Source organism: Mustela erminea, chromosome X (genome assembly GCF_009829155.1).
Source record: "Mustela erminea isolate mMusErm1 chromosome X, mMusErm1.Pri, whole genome shotgun sequence".
Taxonomy (NCBI): domain Eukaryota; kingdom Metazoa; phylum Chordata; class Mammalia; order Carnivora; family Mustelidae; genus Mustela; species Mustela erminea.
This window is the reverse complement of record NC_045635.1, coordinates 126822319-126844110: the sequence shown is the minus strand read 5'-3', so window position 1 is coordinate 126844110 and position 21792 is coordinate 126822319.

Below are 21792 nucleotides of genomic sequence, written 5' to 3'. Positions count from 1 at the left end.
AGGTCATGCTAGTAGCTGATTTCTCCATTTCACCCAGAAGCATAATGCCTGTTCTTACAATGTTGGGATGAGGCTAAATCTGGAATGGGACTATAAAATGTTTTGATAGAGGGCAGAAGCTTTTCCTTTCTTATATGAGTATAAGAAAGAGTATCTTTCTTTTGCAGAACATCTCTTTTGGAGATAGGCTGGCAACATCCATTACTCAAGATCCCATGACATCCAACCAGACAATGTGAAATCAATAACATGGTCAACAAATATGTGAGTCATAGCTGTGCTTGTCTACTTTTAAGTTACCTGCAGACTCCAAACTGTCATTGATGCTAAAATGAGTTCCCTAGGATCAGTAACCCACACTTCTTGTATAGGTTTTTGTAATAGTCAAAGAGAGAAATAATGAGGACCTGCACTATAGTGGCAGTGGGGATGAGAAGTAAGGGACAAACTTGACAAAAGAATGTTAATCAAAGGGAAATTGGCAGAATGTGGTAACTAGTTGGGAACCTCCCAGATCTGTGGCATAGGTAACTCTAAAGATGATGTAATAATTCCCTGAAACAGAAACACAAGGAAGGAGTTAAATTTGCATGGAAAGAGTAAGGGGGAGATGACAAGCTCATTTTTTAGACTTGTCATATTTGAGATGTTTGTGTGGTGTCTAGTCAGAGATGTTAGGCAGATAGTTTGTTATATGACCTGGGAGCTCAGGAGAGCTATGAGCTGCAGGTGTTTTTGTGTGTGTGTTGGGGCTTGTCTTCAGCTTACTGGTGCTAGTTGGAACCATAGTAGTAGAAGATAATGTCCAGAGAGAGAAGTCATGGAATTAAGGAAGGAACCCTGGGTTTCCCAGCATTTGAAGGATTACTAAATAAGTGGCAATCCCAAAGAGACTAAAAATATTAATAGTGTGTCTAAGGAGTATAATGTTTCAGGGAGGGAGTGGTGAACATTATTTAATGTTATTAAGTGTTCAAGTAAGAAGAGAATTGAAATCTGACAATGGATTTAGTTACCTGGAAGGCATCGATGACCTTGACAAGAACAGTTTCTGTGAAGTCGTGAGAAGAAACCAGAGTAGAAATGAGAAGGAGTGGTGGAAATAATGAGTACATATCTCTTTCCAGGAGTTGGAATTCAAGGCATTGGAAGAAAGACACAGAGGAGTCTGGAGTATAAGGAATCAAAAGATTTTTTTCCTTGGATTGTGGCAACTTGAATGTGTTTTCAAGTTTGGAGAGGAAGATACTAACTAGTTTTTGTTTTTGTTTTTTTTAAGTAATATATACACCCAACATGAGGCTTGAACTCATGACCCCAAGATCAAGAGTCACATGTTCCACCAAAGGAGCCAGGCATGTGCCCCAGGAGAGGAAGATATTAGACAAAGGAACATGAAGAAGCAGGAAAAAAGGGGGGGCGGGGAAGAGTGATGAGTTAACAGGAAGGATTAAGGATTTAGGAATGTGAGTAGGAAGAAGTATTTAACTTTGAATGGAAAAAAAGAGTCATCTCTGGGGCTGGAAATAAAGCAGTCAGAGAAAATAAAACTACCATAAATTAATAATGGAAAGGGTCAAGAAGTTGAAAGATGTAATTTTTGATGGCCTCAATTTTGTCAGGGGAGTAAAAGCAAGGTTGCTTCCTATAAGCAAGAAAAAATGACAATTGATTAGGAAGCTTGAAGACAGCAGAAAAGTTTTAGGGTACTGGCTGATAAAAGTAAACTTTCAAAGAGTTTTTCTGGCCAGATTCTTAGTAGGCATTCAAGGCTTTTTTGAGCTTGTATCTCCTTCACATCCTAATGGTCCAGCCTCATCTGCTGGATTAAAAAGAAATGGGGACAAAACTCAGTATAACCATGGTAATGGATTGCCTGGCAGCAATGATTGCTCAACTGAGACAGACCCTGGTTTATAATGAGGCTAATCATGGTTCTGTGATTTTTTTCTAGGTGAACTCCGAGCTAGGTCTAAAAGCAAAGAAGGTGGATTGTGGATTATTTGTCCACCCAGGATTTGGGTTTTGCTGGGTGGGTGCAAGTGAAAGAGATGAAAGCAAATGAATAAAGGGTATTAGGTACAGAATTTTTCCAGTTATCCACTATGTATGAGGGCTTGGGGAAGAAATAGAGCCTTGGAGCAGGCTTCTGGACTGCAAGCAAAGAGATGCATACAGGGGCTAGACACCTGTCTGAGGTCAAGGAGAAAGTACACTGGGAATTAATGTGCAAGAGTTTGAAAGACTGGGGATGTGATCTGAGGGTTGTTGGTGACAGTTTATGTGGGGTTTTGGTATCTGAGCTTTCAGGTGATGTTCCATATCTCTTTGCCACTGGCAAACTGAAGTCCCAGAAGTCCTGCCTTAGGTAAAATTTGGCAGCAGGGAGTATATGAGTGGACTTAAAAAGTTCCAGCCTTCTGTGATGGGGGGGTGGAAATGTACTAACTTAGAAACCAAGAGAATTACATGGAAAAAAATGTTGCAAATGAAAAAGTGTCACAAACAACTCATTAGAAAGAAGACTTACTGTCTTCTGGATCAGCTGAAAGATGTGTGTTATTTGGAGCATTGTGACCTTTTCATTTCCTTAGAAAGAGACAGGACCACTATGAAGCACTTATTTTTTATTAACATATAATGTATTATCTGTTTCTGGGGTATAGATCTGTGATTCATCAGTCTTACACAATTTACAACATACCCTCTCCAACGTCCATCACCCAGCTACCCTGACACTCCCACCCTCCCTCCCCTCCAGCAGCCCTCAGTTTGTTTCTGAGATTGTCTCTTATGTATTGTCTCCCTCTCTGGTTTCATCTTGTTTCATTTTTTCCTTCCCTTCCCCTATGATATTCTGTCTTGTTTCTCCAATTCCTCATATCAGTGAGATCATAAGATAATTGTCTTTCTCTGATTGACTTATTTCACTTAGCATAATACCCTCTAGTTCCATCCATGTCATTGCAAATGGCAAGATTTCATTTTTTGATGGCTGCATAATAGTCCATTGTAATATACACCACGTCTTCTCTATCCATTCATCTGTCTATGGACAAATAGGTTCTTTTCATAATTTGGCTATTGTGGACATTGCTGCTATAAACACTGGAGTGCACCTGCCCCTTCAGATCACTACATTTGTATCTTTAGGGTAAATACTCAATAGAGCAATTGCTGGATCATATTTTCAACTTTTTCAGGAACCTCCGTACTATTTTCCAGAGTGGTTGCACTAGCTTGCATTCCCACCAACAATGTAGGAGGGTTCCCCTTTCTCTGCATCCTCATCAACATCTGTCATTTCCTGACTTGTTAATTTTAGCCATTATGACTGGTGTGAGGTAGTATCTCACTGAGGTTTTGATTTGTATTTCCTTGATGTCAAGTGATGCTGAGCATTTTTCATGTGTCTGTTGGTCATTTGTATGTCTTCTTTGGAAAACATCTGTTCATTTCTTCTGCCCATTTCTTGACTGGGGTTATTTTTCAGTCTTCTTTCAACTCTTACAATACTTCTCAAACTATAACCATCATAAGAAACACTTGCATATCTTGTTCAATGAAGATTCTGATTCTGTAGGACTGGGGTGAGGTCTTAGATGCTCCCAGGTGTCCTGATTCTGCTTCTCTGGGAGTCACACTTTGAGTAGTGAGGCTCTCAGCTGAGCTTTCACCCAAAGATGCATTCTTGCCCTCGCCACTTTCCTCCTTTTCAGTGAGCATTAACTCCAAATCACTGGGTTTGGAGATAGGAAGCAAGAAGAAAAAAATAGAGATACATAAAGAAACAAGACATGTTTCCTCCCTGCAAAAGAGCAGGCAATGATACCATAGAGAGATGGACAGAGGTTTGGGGTTACACAGAGAAGGGACTAACTCAGCCAGGGTTTTCAGGAAGTGTTCCACAGATGAAGTGACATTAAGATGGATACTGAAACCTGAGTTAGGGGGCATCAGGTGAAGAGATGAAAAGACATTCTCAGTAAAGAGAAAAGTTTATGTAAAGGCCTAGAAATACATAGCATATTTGGGCAATGGTGAAAGTTCTGGGGGAACAGATGGGTTGTGAGTGAAATACAATGTCACAAAGGCTTTTTCTACCCTAGGGAATTAGTTGGCAAAGCTTTTTGCATGTTTACACTTATCAGCTAGGCAAAAGTTCACACAGGCAGGTAAGATAAGCAGGTATCTCAGAATAACAGTAACTTCCCATTGATTCCATCCTCCACAAATGTTCATTCTTCCTGTACAGGACTGGGCCTACCCTGGGAGAAAGGGTTAAAAGTCATGATGGAGGAGACTATAAAGGGGCAAAGCATTGCAAGAGCTACCTTTTATACCAAAGTCATGTACTAATTATAAATGAGTTTTATTTTTGCATCAAAACCAGTCCCAAGGCTCCAGGGTACTACTTTGTGTCTAATTTGCTATGAGAATACATGAGCTTTATGTAATTGAAATAAATTGATTCTTTTTTTTAAGACCATATATAATCAGGCCTTTAACCAACTTCTGTGGCCAGCCTCCATTTTCTACCATGTCCCTCCATAGCACAGCCAGTTTCCATCTATACAATGAATGGGCCCAGACCTGCTAGGCCTCTCTGGTTTAGCAGAGAAAGAACAGCAGGAGGGAGGAAAAAAGGAAGGGGGGATGGAAGGACAGAAGGGAGGAAGGAAGGAAGAAAAAACAAACAAAAATGAAAAGGGAACAAAAGACATTTTTTATTATTTTTTTATTATGTATGATAGCCACCATACAGTACATCATTAGTTTTTTTTGTTTGTTTTTGTTTTTTTTTTTTTTTAGTACATCATTAGTTTTTGATATAGTGTTCCAAGATTCATTGTTTACATGTAACACCCAGTGCTCCATGCAATACATGCCCTCCTTAATACCCATCACTGGGCCAACATCCCCACTCCCCTCTAAAACCCTCAGTTTGTTTCCAGAGTTCACAGTCTCTCATGGTTCACCTTCTGTTCCAATTCTATCCCCTCATTTTTCCTTTCCTTCACCTTATGTCCTCCATGTTATTCCTTATGCTCCACAAGTAAGTGAAACCATATAATTGACTTTCTCTGTTTGACTTATTTCACTCAGCACAAAAGACATTTAAAACAAAAAAAAAACAAAAACAAAAAAAAAAAAGTAGGTGCCTGCACAGTGCAATCTGACAGGCAGTTAGAATTTCACTCCTGAAGTCAGGTGACAAAATCTCAGGCTCTCCACCCAGAGTTGACTGGGCCATCTGCTCCCTAACCAGCACAAGAAGCTCATTTGGCAGTGGTGGGGGGGGTGGGTGGGGGGTGGGCACTAGGTAGCTATCACCATGAGCAAAACCAGGACTATGTAGGATACTTTTACACTCATTTTATGGTTTATATAATAGCTAACCATTATTTGTAATAGCATATGGGAGGGTGGCATAATCCTTTCTTCCTGGCTTAAGGCCCTCTAAGCTCATAATTAGGCTCCATTGTGGTGAATGCTACCACCTGGAGTGTGAGTGTTTGAGATACAGGTGTGATAGTGAGCTGACCCAAATGGCCACAGCCATCAACTCTGAGTATTCATCCACTGGCATTCAGTTTAGCTGCCACAATAAAATTACCCACCAGGATGAAAGAGTGCTTTTACTTAGAAAGTCATTTATCTGATTTAGTTGCAATTGGTCACATACTTTTTTTTTTCTTATCCTCTGGCTGTGTGGAGCTAAATAACTGACTTGATTAAGTCTTCCATTGTTAAATAATTTCTTTAGGCATAATGAAGACTTCTCACATGCACAGCAAAAGTGAGCAGGCATGTAATGAGCTGTTGCTCCCAATCTCTCACCCTAAGCAACTCTGAGGATTCTGAGTAGCATCCTCTGGATTCATTACGAGGCTTGGGTGATTTGTGCATGAGGGTCTATGGAATTTAGTTACTAATTCCTGTAGCTCTTGAGGAATGGCAGAACTGGCAGGAGGAGGGGAAATGAAGGAAATTTGGTGGAGCCTGACAAATTTTTCTCTCAAACCTGAGAGACTGTGGAGTCAGAGCTCCCACTTACCATTAGAACTATTGGCCTGAGTAACCATTGTGTCTAGGTCCCAATCTTGGGCAAGTATTTCACTTCCTTTGTCTACATATCACTGAAGTGGAGATGCCTAATAGTTACCTCCCACGAGGAAACATGAGGGTCCATTCATTCACCTCTTCATTCATTTAACAAATATGTGTTGAGTACCTACTTTGGATCAGGTCCTGTGGAAGGAACATGGAATACTTTAGTGAAAAGAATAGACATTATCCTACCTTCCTGGGCTTTCTTTTAGAGGATTCATATAACAAGCAAGTAAATAAATTATGTGATCATAGGAGGCCTACCTAGGGAGGTAGCATCTGAGTTGAGACCTACATGATGAAAAAGAACTGGCCCTCCATAGATCAAGAGAAACAGACTCCAAGCAGAAAGGCCAGCATGGACAAACACTGAGGGAAAACTGGGCTTCATAGAACAGAAAGAAGGGCTGAAGTCCTTAGTAAAGTCACCTATTTAGACTGTAGTCAGGCAGGGCTCTGCAAGACCATAGAGAGGTATGTAGATTTGATGTGGATTTTATTTGAAGTGTGATGAGAAAAGACTGGAGGTTTTCAAGCATGTGAGTTGGGAGGGGGGAAATGAGCTGGTTTTTCTGTTTAAAGGATTCCTCTGACCACTCTGGAGAGAATGGATTGGAAGGGCCAGGAATGGATGTGGAGTGGCACAGTGATCCAAACATGAGATGTTATGTGGTCATTGGAGCTGAATGAACCTCTTGGCACATGGCTCTATTAAACAGTTGATTTTATTTAGCTTATCTTCCATCCCCCTGATTCACTATCCAATTTCTCCTTGTCCTATTCCTTATCAAGTTCTGCAAGTGAGGTACAACTCTTTCTTGGCAGGTCTAGACAATAGAATATAATGTAATGGAGGAATAGGGGTGACTAAAGAAAGAGGAGATGGGTAGATGAATGCATAGTTTTGAGGGCTCATATTTTCCTCCTGTATCCCCAATGTCCAGCAGAGATCTTTGATACAAAACAGGCCCTCAGTAGATGTTGACTGAATGGTTAAAGGAATGGAATGATAAATCAGTCAGTTTACCTCCAGAATGACCAATTGTGGTTCCTGCAGATTTAATGATAAAGCTATTATATACTACGGGCTAGAAAGAACATCATTTCTCATAAAGGAATGCACAACAAGAACTTAGGAACAATCTTTAGAGAAGGTGGGGTCCACTTGAAAAAAAAAATTTGGTATTTCTAGTAAGAATAGACCCAAAGGAAATGATTCAAAGTGACTTTAGAAAGTTATTTTACATGGCTATTGAACTCAAGCTCATTGTTGGTGATATAGCAAACATGAAGGTGTTGGATTAGTTGTAAATTAATTCCGAGTATCTCAAACAATCCAGCAACTCCCTTCCCAAGTTTTCTCCATCTCAGTAAGCTATATCACATTTTACCCAGTTTCCCAAGCCAGAAACCTGGCAGTTATTTTAGACTCCATTCTTTCCCTCACTTACCATATGTAATAGATCTCCAAGTTCTGTCAATTGTCCTCTTAATCATCTGTCTGATTTACCCACTTCTCACCATGCCCACTGATACCACCTCATTCCAGGCTGCTATTATCTCTTGCCTAGACTTCTGTGAATACTTTCTAATTGATTTCTCTTCTTTCACTTTTCTCTCTACAATCCATTATTTTCCTAGAAAAAAATGATATTTTTAATGAACAAATCAGCTCATTTTTCTCTCATACTTTAAGTCTCCAATGATTTCTTCCAATACCTGCCCAGCTTCTTCTCATACCTGTCTCCTTTCTTGCTTTCTACTCTCCTGCCATACTTGATTTCCTTCATATTATTTTTCTGGAATCTGGGCCTTCACATGCTTGGTGCATTCTATCTAATGTGTTATTGCCTCTACCTACTTCCTCTACTGCACATGAGGGGGACTAATGTTGTAAGAGATAGTCCAAAAGATGTGACAGGCAGAAATTCTCTATCTCTATCCCTACCAGCAGTCAGGCATCCAACAGCAGCAACTGTTCTAGGCCAGTACTTGGGTGAGGAGAGAGGAGAGGGAAAGATGGTTGGACATGTAGAATCATTTACTTTCTTCTCACCTCATTTTAGTTTTCTTCCTGGTTCAGCACCGGTACTGGAAGTCAATCTTAGCCAAAATAATAACCTATCATGTCAATACAAGTTATAGCTTTAAGTAAGAGGACACCATTGCCCAGGCTGATTTATTCCTGACCAACCATTTGAGTCAGAGCACTAAAGAACACAGACCTGGATCAAAGTTATTGAGGAAAACACAAGCACAATTCATATCCTATATGGTTTAAAAGACTATGCTAGGGCAGTAGCCACTTCTAATGACACAATTTAGAGCAATACACACTCCCTAAGTCTCCCTGGTAATCTAGTTGCCTTGGAAACACAATGATGCAAAGAATGACACAAACGGCTAATGGTTGCTTCTTATCCCTATTAAATAAAAAGCTTCACTCATCAGGGTTTTGAAAATTCTGGTCCCTTTTTATCTTTATCCCACTGCCTGGCAATTCTATTCTTACACCAAGAGCTAGCAGCAGCCTTGTGTCCATCCTTAACTGACGCAAAGACTTTTTCTGGTCTTGAATTTTGCTACTTTCTAATTGGCTATTAACTTTTGATCAGATCCCAGGTTGCTCTTCACAGCACACCAGGAGACAAAAAAATTAAAGGTGTAGAGTCCATAGTTTTTCCCTTATTGGTCCAATCTGAAAGAAAACTAAGAGCCTGAGGTATGTGCAAGAAGCCCTTCTCTTCTTACTAGTATTATTCAGTGGCTTGTGAACTTGCTACAGAAAACTTCCACCTGCCTACTCCAAACTTATCCCCAAGACCAACAGGTGTGGCCCACATCCTGACTTTGACACTGAACACCACATGTGGGGAGTAAATATATCCTTTCATTATCCCTTCATGGTCAAAATACATAAGCAGCCCCCTTTTGCCTCATCCTTAATAGCTCTCATCTAGCAACGGCTCTTGCTCAAAGTTTAACAGGGATGAAGACCTGGAATCTTGTAGGAACTAAACCTAAAAGCAATGTAATAAAACCATGAAAAGAAAGCCTAAATGCCAGAGTGGGTAGAGGCCAGAGATCAGGAGGCAGAGTTAGGCTTTTGGTTGGTGGGTTAGCACACACCTACAAAATGTATCATTCTTTGACCTCTTGCTATAACTGTCTCACACTTTGCACATTCACACCACTTCCCCTAACACTTTTTAAAAGTATAGTCCTAAGCACCAATGTGTGGTTTAAATGGTTTCTAGATGACATCTCCAGGGGCCAATATGCCAGCCTTATCATCTCAGTTCTGTGACTTGGGTCAAGTTCCTTAACCTCTCTGGGCCTTAGTTTCTTCATGCATAAAATGGCAATCATAATAGCACCATACCTAATGGCATTATAAAGAATAAATAATATAATGCATGTAAAGCACTTAGAATAGAGCCTGATTCTTAGTGTGCCAAAAGTGTGGCCTACTGCTCTTATTCAAAGAGATGTTGCAAAGGAAGCCCTGACCTGCAGGTACACATGTCCTATTATGTATGACTACTCAACCTCTACCCACTCTAAAAACTTTTTCTTTGCCCCTCGCCTTGGACCTCCTTTATAGCCAAGACCCTTAGTCATCCAGGCTATTTCTAATTCCAGCTCAGTACTCCAGCACCACCTTTCTTTAATGTCACTTTTATGTCAGGTATAAAATAAGGAACTATATATTAAAGGATTTCAGAGATATCAGTTTTTAGTAGAAGAAACAGGTTTCAGCTAACAAGTCTCTTTCATGTACAGGTGTATGTTTTATCACTCAGGCTATGATGTAATTGCCTGGGTCCTAGCCATTGCCACCAAGATACTTTCTATATTGCCCATTAACCATGGCACAGAAATGCACTAAACTTTCTGGATCATTCTCTATTTCTGTTACTCCTGAGTTTTATCCCTGTAGTACTAGCATTAGCAATCTTCATTAAACATTCCTTCTAGAAATAGCCTATATCCTTTCATGTGTAATTTGCTATTTTACTTATTTTCTATTTCTTTTTAAATTTTTAAATTTTTTTCATTGTAACTATTTTATTTTATTTTGTTTTATTTTTTCAGTGTGCCAAGATTCATTGTTTATGCACCACACCTAGTGCTCCATGTACTACATGCCCTCCTTAATGCCCACCATGAGGCTCTCCCAACCCACCTCCCCAAAACCCTTAATTTCTCAGAGTCCACAGTCTCTCATGCTTCATCTCTCCATCTGATTTCCCTAACCTCCCAAAACCCTCAGGTTGCTTTTCAGAGTCCATAGTCTCTCATGGTTCACCTCCCCTTCCAATTTCCCCCAACTCCCTTCTCCTCTCCATCTCCCCATGTCCTCCATGCTGTTTGTTATGCTCCACAAATAAGGGAAACCATATGATAATTGACTCTCTCTGCTTGACTTATTTCACTCAGCATAATTTCCTCCAGTCCCATCCATGCTGATGCAAAAGTTGGGTATTCATCCTTTCTGATGGAGGCATAATACTTCATTGTATATATGGACCATATTTTCTTTATCCATTCATCTGTTGAAGGGCATCTTGGCTCTTTCCACAGTTTGGCAATTGTGGCCATTGCTGCTGACACTTCTTTTCCATACATCAGTATCTTTGGGGTAAATACCCAGTAGTGCAATTCCAAGGTCATTAGGTAGCTCTATTTTTAATTTCTTAAGGAATCTCCACACTTTTTTCCAAAGTGGTTGTACCAACTTACATTTCCACCAACAATGTAAGAGGGTTCCCCTTTCTACTCATCCTCTCCAACACTCGTTGTTAACTCTCTTGTTAATTTTGGCCATGCTAACTGGTGTAATGTGGTATCTTTTTTTATTATGTTATGTTAGTCACCATACACTTATTTTCTATTTCTTTCCAGGAGGTTATCTGTACCTTTTAGAATTTTCAAATGTTCTGTGACCTTCACAGTCAAGTCAATTTGGAGATATTCATTCTTTCAATGAATATCTATTGAGTACTGTGTCAGTCAGGTTATTTCAGATAATATTGCAATAACAAACAAATAATGTCCTCACAATATTAGTGGCTTATTTTAAACAAAGATTTATTTCTTATTCACACTACATACTCCTTGAAGCCTCAAAGCCTGCTCCATTTCTCCATTTAGAACACAAGCTAATATATCAGCCACCAACTTGAATGCTGCTGGTCACTGTAGCAGAAGGAAAAAGAACTCCAGAGCAATTCCCAGTGGACATTAGTTTTGCACTAGAAGTGATACATGCAACTTCCACTCATAACTCACTGATCAGCCAAGATATGGAAGCAACCCAAGTGAATTATTAATTGAGAGAAATTAATATGGTGGTTAGCCAAGTGGCTATCAAAAGATGAATGGATAAAGAAGATGTGATGGATGGATGGAGATATATATATATATATATATATATATATATATATACACACACACACACACACATACATATAGAACTCAGCCATTAAGAAGAATGAGATCCTGCCATGTGTGACAACATGGATGGATCTAGAGGGAATCATGCTAAGTAAGATAAGTCAGAAAGTCAGACAGAGAAAGACAAATACCATATGATCTCATTTATATGTGGAATCTAAAAAATAAAACAAATGAACAAACAAACAAAAGGACTCTAAGATACAAAGAACAAACTGGTGATTGCCAGAGGCCAGGAGGGTGTGGTAATGAGTAAAATAAAGGGATGAAGAGGTACAAATTTCCAGTTATAAAATAAATAAGTCACAGAGATGAAAAGTACTATAGTCTATAATGTATTAACCTTGTATTGTGACAGATGGTAAAATATTTATTGTGGTGAGTACTGGGTAGTGTATAGAATTATTGAATCAATATGATATACACCTGAAAATAATATAACATTGCATGTTAACTATACTTCAATTAAAAAAAAAAACATCATTGGTTGGACCTACTCACATGACACACTGCTTAAGGGCCAAGAAATGCAATCTTATCATGTGTCCTGAGGACAGAGAGGCAGAAATAGCTGGTGAACTATATTAATGAGTACCACAAGCGCTTATTATGTGAAAAACATGGTCAGAAGTAAGTATATAGGATGGACCAGGTCTCTGCTCTCACAGTCCTCACCTCTTCATGTGTATGTGTATATGTGTGTATCAGGGAGTATAATTGACAATGGAAAATAACTGCAAATGTGATAAGATTTATGAAGGGGAAGTACAGTTTGCAATAGAATGTATAACAGTGGAACAGGGGAATTAATATGGTTGAAGAGGAAAAAGGATCCTCTCCCACAACCAACCATGGGTAATTGATACTTTCAATGAGCATAGAAGGAGGAACGGCTGTATTCTCAACCTGCTCCTGTCTGCCAGGTTTTGGCTCTGGGCTGGAGAACCAAGCTGAAATTTGAGTTTTCACTCTTCATTCAAGGTGTTAATCTTTACCACTCTAAATTGAATTAAAACATCCAGCAGGGCTGCTTGCACTCTAGTAGTAACCTGTCTTGGGGTACTATGCATACAAATCATGACCGGGGCTACAGTGTGAACTGTAAACTAGAAGACTTGAGTCCATGCGCTAGGTCTACAACCTTGAGTAAGTCACTTCACCTCTGAAGCCTCAGTATTTTCATTCATTAAATTGGAATAATAAATAGTCCTTACCAGCCAGTCCACTGTCTTCACATTATCTGACCATAGGTATCTTCAGGGCCTTTATGACAAAGAGGTTCACCTTAGGGGTTGGGTCACTGCCATAATAGAAATGCCTGCAAGCACCTACCCAAGGGGTTCTCAACTGAGGATGATACAGCCCCTTAAGATGTATTGAAAATGGTAGGGTGATTTTGGTTGTCATAATGCCCGAGGGGACACAGCTTGAATTTGGGGGGCTAAACATCACAATGTATAAAGGGTAGGCCCACACAACAAAGAATCCTTCCACTCAAAATCCCAGTAGTGCCCCAATTGGGAAAATTGTATACTGCATTTGACATCAGTGTGTCAGTGGTTATAGGGGCTGACTTCCAGCTATGCTAGTAGGAATGCCTTAAAATGACTTGAGGAAAGGATTCCACTTGCAATTTCCAAAACATCCATGCAGGTTTTAAAGACGTGGCTTGAAGATTGTATTAGGATAGGTTAGGTTTTGCTGAAGCAAAAAACAAATTCAAAATCTGATTGGCTGTGGTGCCTGGGTGGCTCAGTCACTTAAGCCTCCAATGCTTGGTTTTGGCTCAGGTCATGATCTCAGGGCCCTGAGATTGAGCCCCAGATAGGGCTTTGCACTCTGCCCGAAGTCTGCTTGTCCATCTCCCTCTTCCCTCTCTCAAATAAATAAATAAAATATTTTTTAAGAAACTGAATGTTTTGATGGATCATTGGGTAGCTTTTTTTATTATTTTTTTAAAGATTTTCTTTATTTATTTGACAGACAGAGACACAGCGACAGAGGTAACACAAACAGAGGGACAGGCTCGATCCCAGGACCCTGGGATCATGACCTGAGCCAAAGGCAGACACTTAACAACTGAGCCACCCAGGCGCCCCCACTGGGTAGTATTATTTTTAATCTTTTGAGATAAAGAAAATCTCCTTGGCTTAAAACACCCAAGTTTTATTTTTCATTCATATAACTGCAGGAGTACAATGTATCAGGAGGGAAGAGGGAGGAGACAGGGGGCAGCAGGACAGCAGGATCCAGAGCATACAGAGCCTTTTGAGGCACCATAAAGACTTGGTGCTTACTCTGAATGAGATGGGGGCCCACTGCAGGACTTTACACAAGGAAAGGATATGACCTGACTTCTGTTTTTAAAGATCACTGTAGTTTCTGTGTGGAAACTAGATTGTAAAGGGCAGGAGTGGAAGCAGGGATCCCAGTTTAGAGGAAAGCCTTCTATGTACTATGCTTTCTAGAGAGAGATGAATAGGACATAATCAGACCTTAGACCTGTTTTAGCCATATCGTGAGTGGCTAAGCAGCTGGGAGAAGTCTCTTACAATATAGAGAGATGTTTTTATTTTTCTAATGCTCTTCTTTTTCTCCAAGCTCTTTTATTTATTCGGGAATAAAAGAAGACAGTGAATATCACACCTCTTCCCAGAAAAGCCCTAAATATTACTTCTAAGATTATGGAGCTAAGCAGCAGAAAGGCCACCTGATGTGGTCTAGGAGGAAGCCCTTGCTTCTACCCTTACTCTGTCATGCTTTGCTGTGGGACCCTGGACAAGTTTCTGCCCCTCTGAAGATCCTTCTTTTCATGCTGCCCTGGCTATTGGATTTAATAAGTTTTGTTCTTGTCAGGGTGGTGCCCTGTGCCATGTCCATACTGCCACTGGGTATTGGGATCCCTGCTTCTTCTCTCAGCTTCTGTATGTTTGGGATTGGACTGTCAAAATTTGGGCAACCTTGATTCCTAGATTGGGTACTGATGAGACTAACACCACCCTAGAAACTAAGCAGCCTGTAGCACCAGGTCTTCTGGGAACATTTTCTCCCAGAGAAGACCACACTGGAGACCAAAGACACCTTAAGGCTATTAATAAGACTTCAAATACTGATTTATAATAATAGTAGGTAGTATTTATTGACTACTTACTATGTCCCACTGCGTTAAGTGCTCATAAACCAGAGCTCCAATATCAAAATTAGCACATGAAATGAAATACACTGCAAATACCTGAAATAATGAATTGCAGAAAATTAATTTTTTAGGTTTTTTTTTTATTTATTTGATGGAGAGAGAGAGAGAGAGAGAATGAGCAGGGAGAATGGCAGAGGGAGAAGGAGAGAGAAGCAGGTTCCTCACTGAGCAGGGAGCCTAAAATGGGACATGAACCCAGGATCTTGGAATCATGACCTGAGCTAAAGGCTGACACTTAACCAACTGAGCCACCCAGGCACCCCAGAATTAAATAACATTTAATGAAAACGATTGTCCATGAACCTTGTTCCATCTATCTGGAATCATTCAATCTATGTTCATTTGCTTGGTGCAGACTCTGAGCTAGGCATTTTGGATGTCATCCCTGTGCTCCAGATTTCAGTGAAAACTTTTAGAAGTTCTGCCCAGGTTAGAGACAAGTTTTCAGGCTGTTCCTTTCATGATTCTTATTGTCAGTCACTGCTCGTCTGGGCCTGTACCCTTGACCTGACCCACCTTTAGTCCATCTCAAAGATCTCTACCTACTAGCTACTTCCCCAAACTTATCTGCTCCCTAAAAGTAGATGGTACTAAAAGTACCTACCAAGGTACTGCCAAAGTCACAGGCATCTTGCCCTTGCCCACTACTGCTACCTCAACTCTCCATTTCCCTTTAGATACTAGTAGAAAGAGGTCATGTTTCAGTTTCTTCCAAACATTTAGGACTTGGTTAATATTTCTGGGAAGATTCCTGAGAAGTGGTACAAGTTCTCAGGTCCAGATTATCTTAAGGGAACCAGGTAGAATGTGACAAGACAGCATCCATCAATATAAGAGCATAGGAGCGTACTTGAAGTAATGAGCATTATATGTTAACTAAATATAATTTAAATATAATTAATTAATTAAAATATACATAGGAGGGTGAGGGACAAGTGAGGAGCACCCTGGCCTGGCTGAAGATGGTAAAATAGACTTATCTGTGCCACTGTCCCCTCCCACTGCCATCACAACCCTCTCATACTGAAAGAAACCTTCTTTCCAGGCTTCTCCCACATTAGGGGCATAGATATTTAAAATTGTTAGATCTTCTTGTTGGAAAGATCCTTTGAGTATGATATAGTGTCCTTCCTCATCTCTTATTATAGTCTTTGGCTTAAAATCTAATTGATCTCATATAAGCATTGCCACCCCAGCTTTCTTCTGATGTCCATTAGCATAGTAAATTGTTTTCCACCCCCTCACTTTAAATCTGGAGGTGTCTTCAGGTCTAAAATGAGTTTCTTGTAGGCAACATATAGATGGGTTTTGTTTTTTTTATTCATTCTGATACCCTGTGTCTTTTGATTGGGGCATTTAGCCCATTAACATTCAGGGTAACTATTGAGAGATATGAATTTAGTGCTGTTGTATTGCCTGTAAGGTGACTGTTACTGTATATTGTCTCTGTTCCTTTCTGATCTACTACTTTTAGGCTCTCTCTTTGCTTAGAGGACCCCTTTCAGTATTTCCTGTAGAGCTGGTTTGGTGTTTGCAAATTCTTTCAGTATTTGCTTGTCCTGGAAGCTTTTAATCTCTCCTTCTATTTTCAATGATAGCCTAGCCGGATATAGTATTCTTGGCTGCATCTTTTTCTCGTTTAGTGCTCTGAATATATCATGCCAGCTCTTTCTGGCCTGCCAGGTCTCTGTGGATAAGTCAGCTGCCAATCTAATATTTTTACCATTGTATGTTACAGACTTCTTTTCCCGGGCTGCTTTGAGGATTTTCTCTTTGTCGCTAAGACTTGTAAATTTTACTATTAGGTGATGGGGTGTGGACCTATTCTTGTTGATTTTGAGGGGGGTTCTCTGTACCTCCTGGATTTTGATGCTTGTTCCCTTTGCCATATTAGGGAAATTCTCCCCAATAATTCTCTCCAGTATACCTTCTGCTCCCCTCTCTCTTTCTTCTTTTTCTGGAATCCCAATTATTCTAATGTTGTTTCGTCTTATGGTGTCACTTAGCTCTTGAATTCTCCCCTTGTGGTCCAGTAGCTGTTTGTCCCTCTTTTGCTCAGCTTCTTTATTCTCTGTCATTTGGTCTTCTATATCGCTAATTCTTTCTTCTGCCTCATTTATCCTAGCAGTGAGAGCCTCAATTTTTTATTGCATCTCATTAATAGATTTTTTAATTTCAACTTGGTTAGTTTTTAGTTCTTTTATTTCTCCAGAAAGGGCTTTTATCTCTCCCGAGAGGGTTTCTCTAATATCTTCCATGCCTTTTTCGAGCCTGGCTAGAACCTTGAGAATCGGCATTCTGAACTCTAGATCTGACATATTACCAATGTCTGTATTGATTAGGTCCCTAACCTTTGGTGTTGCCTCTTGTTCTTTTTTTTTTTTTTTGTGGTGAGTTTTTCCACCTTGTCATTTTGTCCAGATAAGAGTATATGAAAGAGCAAGTAAAATACTAAAAGGGTGGCAAAGACCCCAGGAAAATATGCTCTAACCAAATCAGAAGAGATCCCAAATCATGGGGGGGAGGGGATAAAAAGTGGTTCAGAAAAAAAAAAGAAACAATTAAAAAAAGAAAACAAATAAAGAAATAATATATATATATATTAGATAAACTAGTTAAAAAACGTTAAAAAAGAAAAGGGTAAAAGTTTAAAAAAATTTAGCAGAAGAAGAAAAAATAAATTAAAAAAAAAATTAAATTAACTGCAAGACTAAAGACTCATGCGGAGAAAGCCATGAGTTCCGTGCTTTGCTTTCTCCTCCTCTGGAATTCTGCTGCTCTCCTTGGTATTGAACCTGCACTCCTTGGTAGGTGAACTTGGTCCTGGCTGGATTTCCTGTTGATCTTATGGGGGAGGGGCCTGTTGTAGTGATTCTCAAGTGTCTTTGCCCCAGGTGGAATTGCACCACCCTTACCAGGGGCCAGGTTGAGTATCTGCTCGGATTTGCTTTCAGGAGCTTTTGTTCCCTGAACGCTTTCTGTAGAGTTCCTGAGGACGGGAATGAAAAAGGTGGCCTCCCAGTCTCCGGCCTGGAGGAGCCGAGAGCTCGGGGCCCCACTCCTCAGTGCGCCCTCAGAGAATAGCGCCCAATCACTCCCGTCTCCCCGTCCTCTGGTTGCGCTCCGAGCTCACGGAGCCTGCGACAAGTTCAAGGTAACCTCGAGTTGAGAGCTCACTCCTCGGCTCTGTCTCTGTAGTCAGCTTCACCGTTCTAATGCCTGCAAGCTCTGTGACACTCAGACATCCCCGATCCTTCTGTGACCCTGCGGGACCTGAGGCCACGCTGACCCCGCATGGGCTTCACCCCGGTTTAGCCTCTGGAGTGATGTCCCTCAGCAGAACAGACTTTTAAAAGTCCTGACTTAGTGCTCCATTGCTCCGCCGCTTGCCGGGAGCCAGTCCCTCCCCCCCCCCCCCCCGGGGTCTATCTTCCCATCACTTTGGATTCACTTCTCCACCAATCCTACCTTTCAGAAAGTAGTCAATTTTCTGTTTCTAGAATTGCTGTTCTTCTTCTCTTCAATCTCCCGTTGGATTTGTAGGTGTTTGCAATGTTTAGATAAGCTGTCTAGCTGATCTCCTGCTACCTGATGTAGTCTCAGCCTGCTATTTCTCTGCCATCTTGACTCCTCCTCCTTTCAAGGCTCCTCAACCTTCTATCAAGGCTCCCCACTATGGAGAAATAGCAGCTGACATTGAAAATCTCCATGACTAAATAATAAATAAATAAATAACAGAACAGAACAAAGGAAAAATTCATAGCTGATGGGTACAGAGGTTGGAAAAAACTAGAGAAAACTGGTTTGAAATAGGTCTTCTGTAATTGTCAGTTGTGGCTAATGAAATAGTACATTGAGCTCCATGCTAATCATCTGTACCCAAGGATAGCCCCTGGTTATGTGTCCCACTGGGAAGAGGTGCTCTGAGTGGCCCCTTAGGGGACAGGCCCCTATCTGCTGAGGCCCAGGGACCCTAATTCCCTGTTGAACCACTCCCAACCAAGGATTTCCCAGTTCTCATTAACCACAGAACCAGGGCTGGCTGGGATAAAACCTGGTGTCCAGACCTCACAGATGCTACTTGTGAACTAGTCCCAGTGGGAAGGGTGCAATGGAAGACTCAACCCAGATAGGATTGGCATGTGAACACGGACCCAAGTTCACACCTGATTTTGCCCCTGGTTGGCTATGTGGCTCTGGATCAGTTCCTGCCTCAGATCCGAGCTTTAGAGCCCTTATTGGTATAGAGGGAGTGGTAGATAACATGGAATCTGAGGGCCTGCACATTCTATATCTGAGATGCCAAAATGCCAGGAGTTAGGGGCTTCCTTATCCTCTCTACCACACATGCTACCCAACCCCATCCCTACTCCAAGAAAGCTCTGATAGACTGGCCTATGAGCATTCCACAGGAGAAGTCCCCTGGGTGGGTCCCTATCAACCCATTAATGGTTCTACAAAAATCTGTGGAAAACATTTAATCCCAGCAAAAACTGTTCAATCTTTTCATTCTTGAGTCCTGGTAATTGCCCCCCAAAGTCCTCTAAAACCTGGTTAAATCATACTAGTACTTTGGGTTGTTTTGCCAACAATAAAATAAACAAAATTGTTGTTTTTATTTGTTGAGGCTATTTTTAATTGTTGAGGTTATTTAACTGGTTACTCCTCAGAAGAGCCAGCATCATGACTAGGGCCAGGTTGGCTCCAAGGGGTTTGACAACCAAACCCCACCTGAGCTCACAGCAGCAGCAGACCGGATTAGAATCTAAAGATTTCACTAAGTCCTTTCTTGACCGCTGTGCCCCAGGCTGCCCCATACTCATCTTGTACCACAGATGGATTTGACTCTGCATTCATAAGAATAAGCATGCATGTCAGTTTTCTGGCTATTACTGAGTTTCTCTATAGCTCAGAAGACCTTTTACTAATTTCCTTATATAATGATTAGTAGGTCTACCTGCACCTCTAAATTATGAACATCAGCAGGGCAAGAATCAAGTGTGACCTATTGCACTGTGTCCAGTAAAGCAGTAAATAGACACTCTTAAAATGCTTGTGACATTTAAGCTAACCAAAATCCACTAGACTGGAATCCAAACCATGTACTTTTACTCTGGGTTGTTTCCACTTGGGACCAGTTCCTGGGATATGAGACTAAAAAGTAGGCAAGTGGAGGCCTGGAAGCCACATAAATGTGCAGGATAGTTTGCCAAATCTCGGTCTATTTACACAGGTAGTTGGACGTTGCCTACAGATGAAGCTGAAGTATATGCAAAGAATTATTCATCTGTTCAGGACATGGCTGGTGTTCTTCCAGACCAGAGAACTATGCTTGGCAGGGGTACAAATAGCTTCAATTTCCAGATCTTTAATGATTTGGCCCGAGTAATAACTTAGACTTGCCTCATAGCTGCCTGCAGTGAGGGCTTGAAAGCACCAAGCTTTATGTCTTAGAATGAGCCTTGTCCTCAGAATCAAACCTAAATCCTCAAAGCTCCAGACAGGGGCCTGATGAAAAGGCTGAGCCTTGGGACTCCTTGGAAGGAGGAGAACACTGCTGAGCTGAAGCCCAATTAAATGAGGCAGAGAACCCACGGTGTGTTTTTGGGCTGCTTGTTGCTTCTTGGTGATTCTATGGTAGTGGCATAAGGGTTGCACAGCTCATATTGCCACATTAAGGGGGCACAGCAACCACAGCTGGGTCTCCTCTCCCTGCTGGGGTTTTCAGGATCCCTTGTTCTCTAAAGAGATGTGGTATCTTTCAATGTTTGCAAGTGTCTAGGTGAGTTATGGGACAGAGAGCAAAGTAAACCATAAGAAAACATGTTCCCAGCTTCAGAGACCTAATGTCTGCTTTGTTACTGGACAAAACCAAAAGACCAAGAGACTCAGGTCATGTCCCTAGCAACTGTGGAGAGATGGTCAATGAGTGAGCCACAGAAAGGACAGTAAGGTCACAGTGGTTTTCAACCCAAGAGCTCCAAGATCAGCAAACGATTCCCCCTGCCTCCACTATTTACCCAGAGCCTTGAGACTGGTGTTTGAGTCACAACTCTGCCATTTGTTTGTGGGTTAGTCATTTGCTCAGCTAAGGTCTCAGTTTCCAAATCTTTTTTTAAAATTAAATTTATTTATTTTCAGCATAACAGTATTCATTATTTTTTCACCACACCCAGTGCTCCATGCACTTATTTGTCCTCTTCCAGTGCCCCTTACTCCTATCACACACACACACCAAATGCTCAATAATAACTTGAATCTAGAGGAGTGCATGCTCATTCCCATGAAGGCAGTTAAATACATCCTATTAGGTGGGCAAAAGTATCTTCAACATGTCCAAACTCAAATTCATCTCTTTCCAAATCCATAGTCTCCCTCATATCAGAGAATAACAATAGTCTTCACCCAGTTATTAAAGCCAGTTACAAATGATCCCTTTATGAATCCTCACCCATCCTCCTATTTTTCACCTACCCTATCATCAGTCACTTTTGGTCCTCCCTCTAAATCTCTCTCCAGAATATCAGCTTCCCTCTTACTTCATTATTAGCACCCTAGTTCAAGTAGACATCAACTCTGGCTTAAACTATAACATAAGTGCCCTAATTGGCCTTGGTGCCTCTACTCTTATCCCCTCAAACCTATTCTCAAACCCATTACTCAAGTCCATTCCTCTCTGCAGCCAGTGTGGATTTTCTAATGTTCACACTTATCACTTCCCTTCCTGATACACTTCACGAGTTCTCCAGGGCCCTAAAGTCCTAAATTCTAGCCATGACCTACAAAACAAGCTTACACCAGATTGCCTAAAAAACACAGCCTAAAGCAAAGTTTGCATCCTAAGGTTTTATTTAGAAATTCAGTCCCAGGAGTAGGAGTGAGGGAAAAAAATGAAGTGGGATAAGAAAGGAGTGAAAGCAAATAGTAAGTGGTAAATTATGGATCAGGCCACTGTTTCAAAGGAAATTCAGCCACCTTGCCTCAAAATATTACCTCCTATCTCTTGTAGCTATTGTTGAAAATCCAAC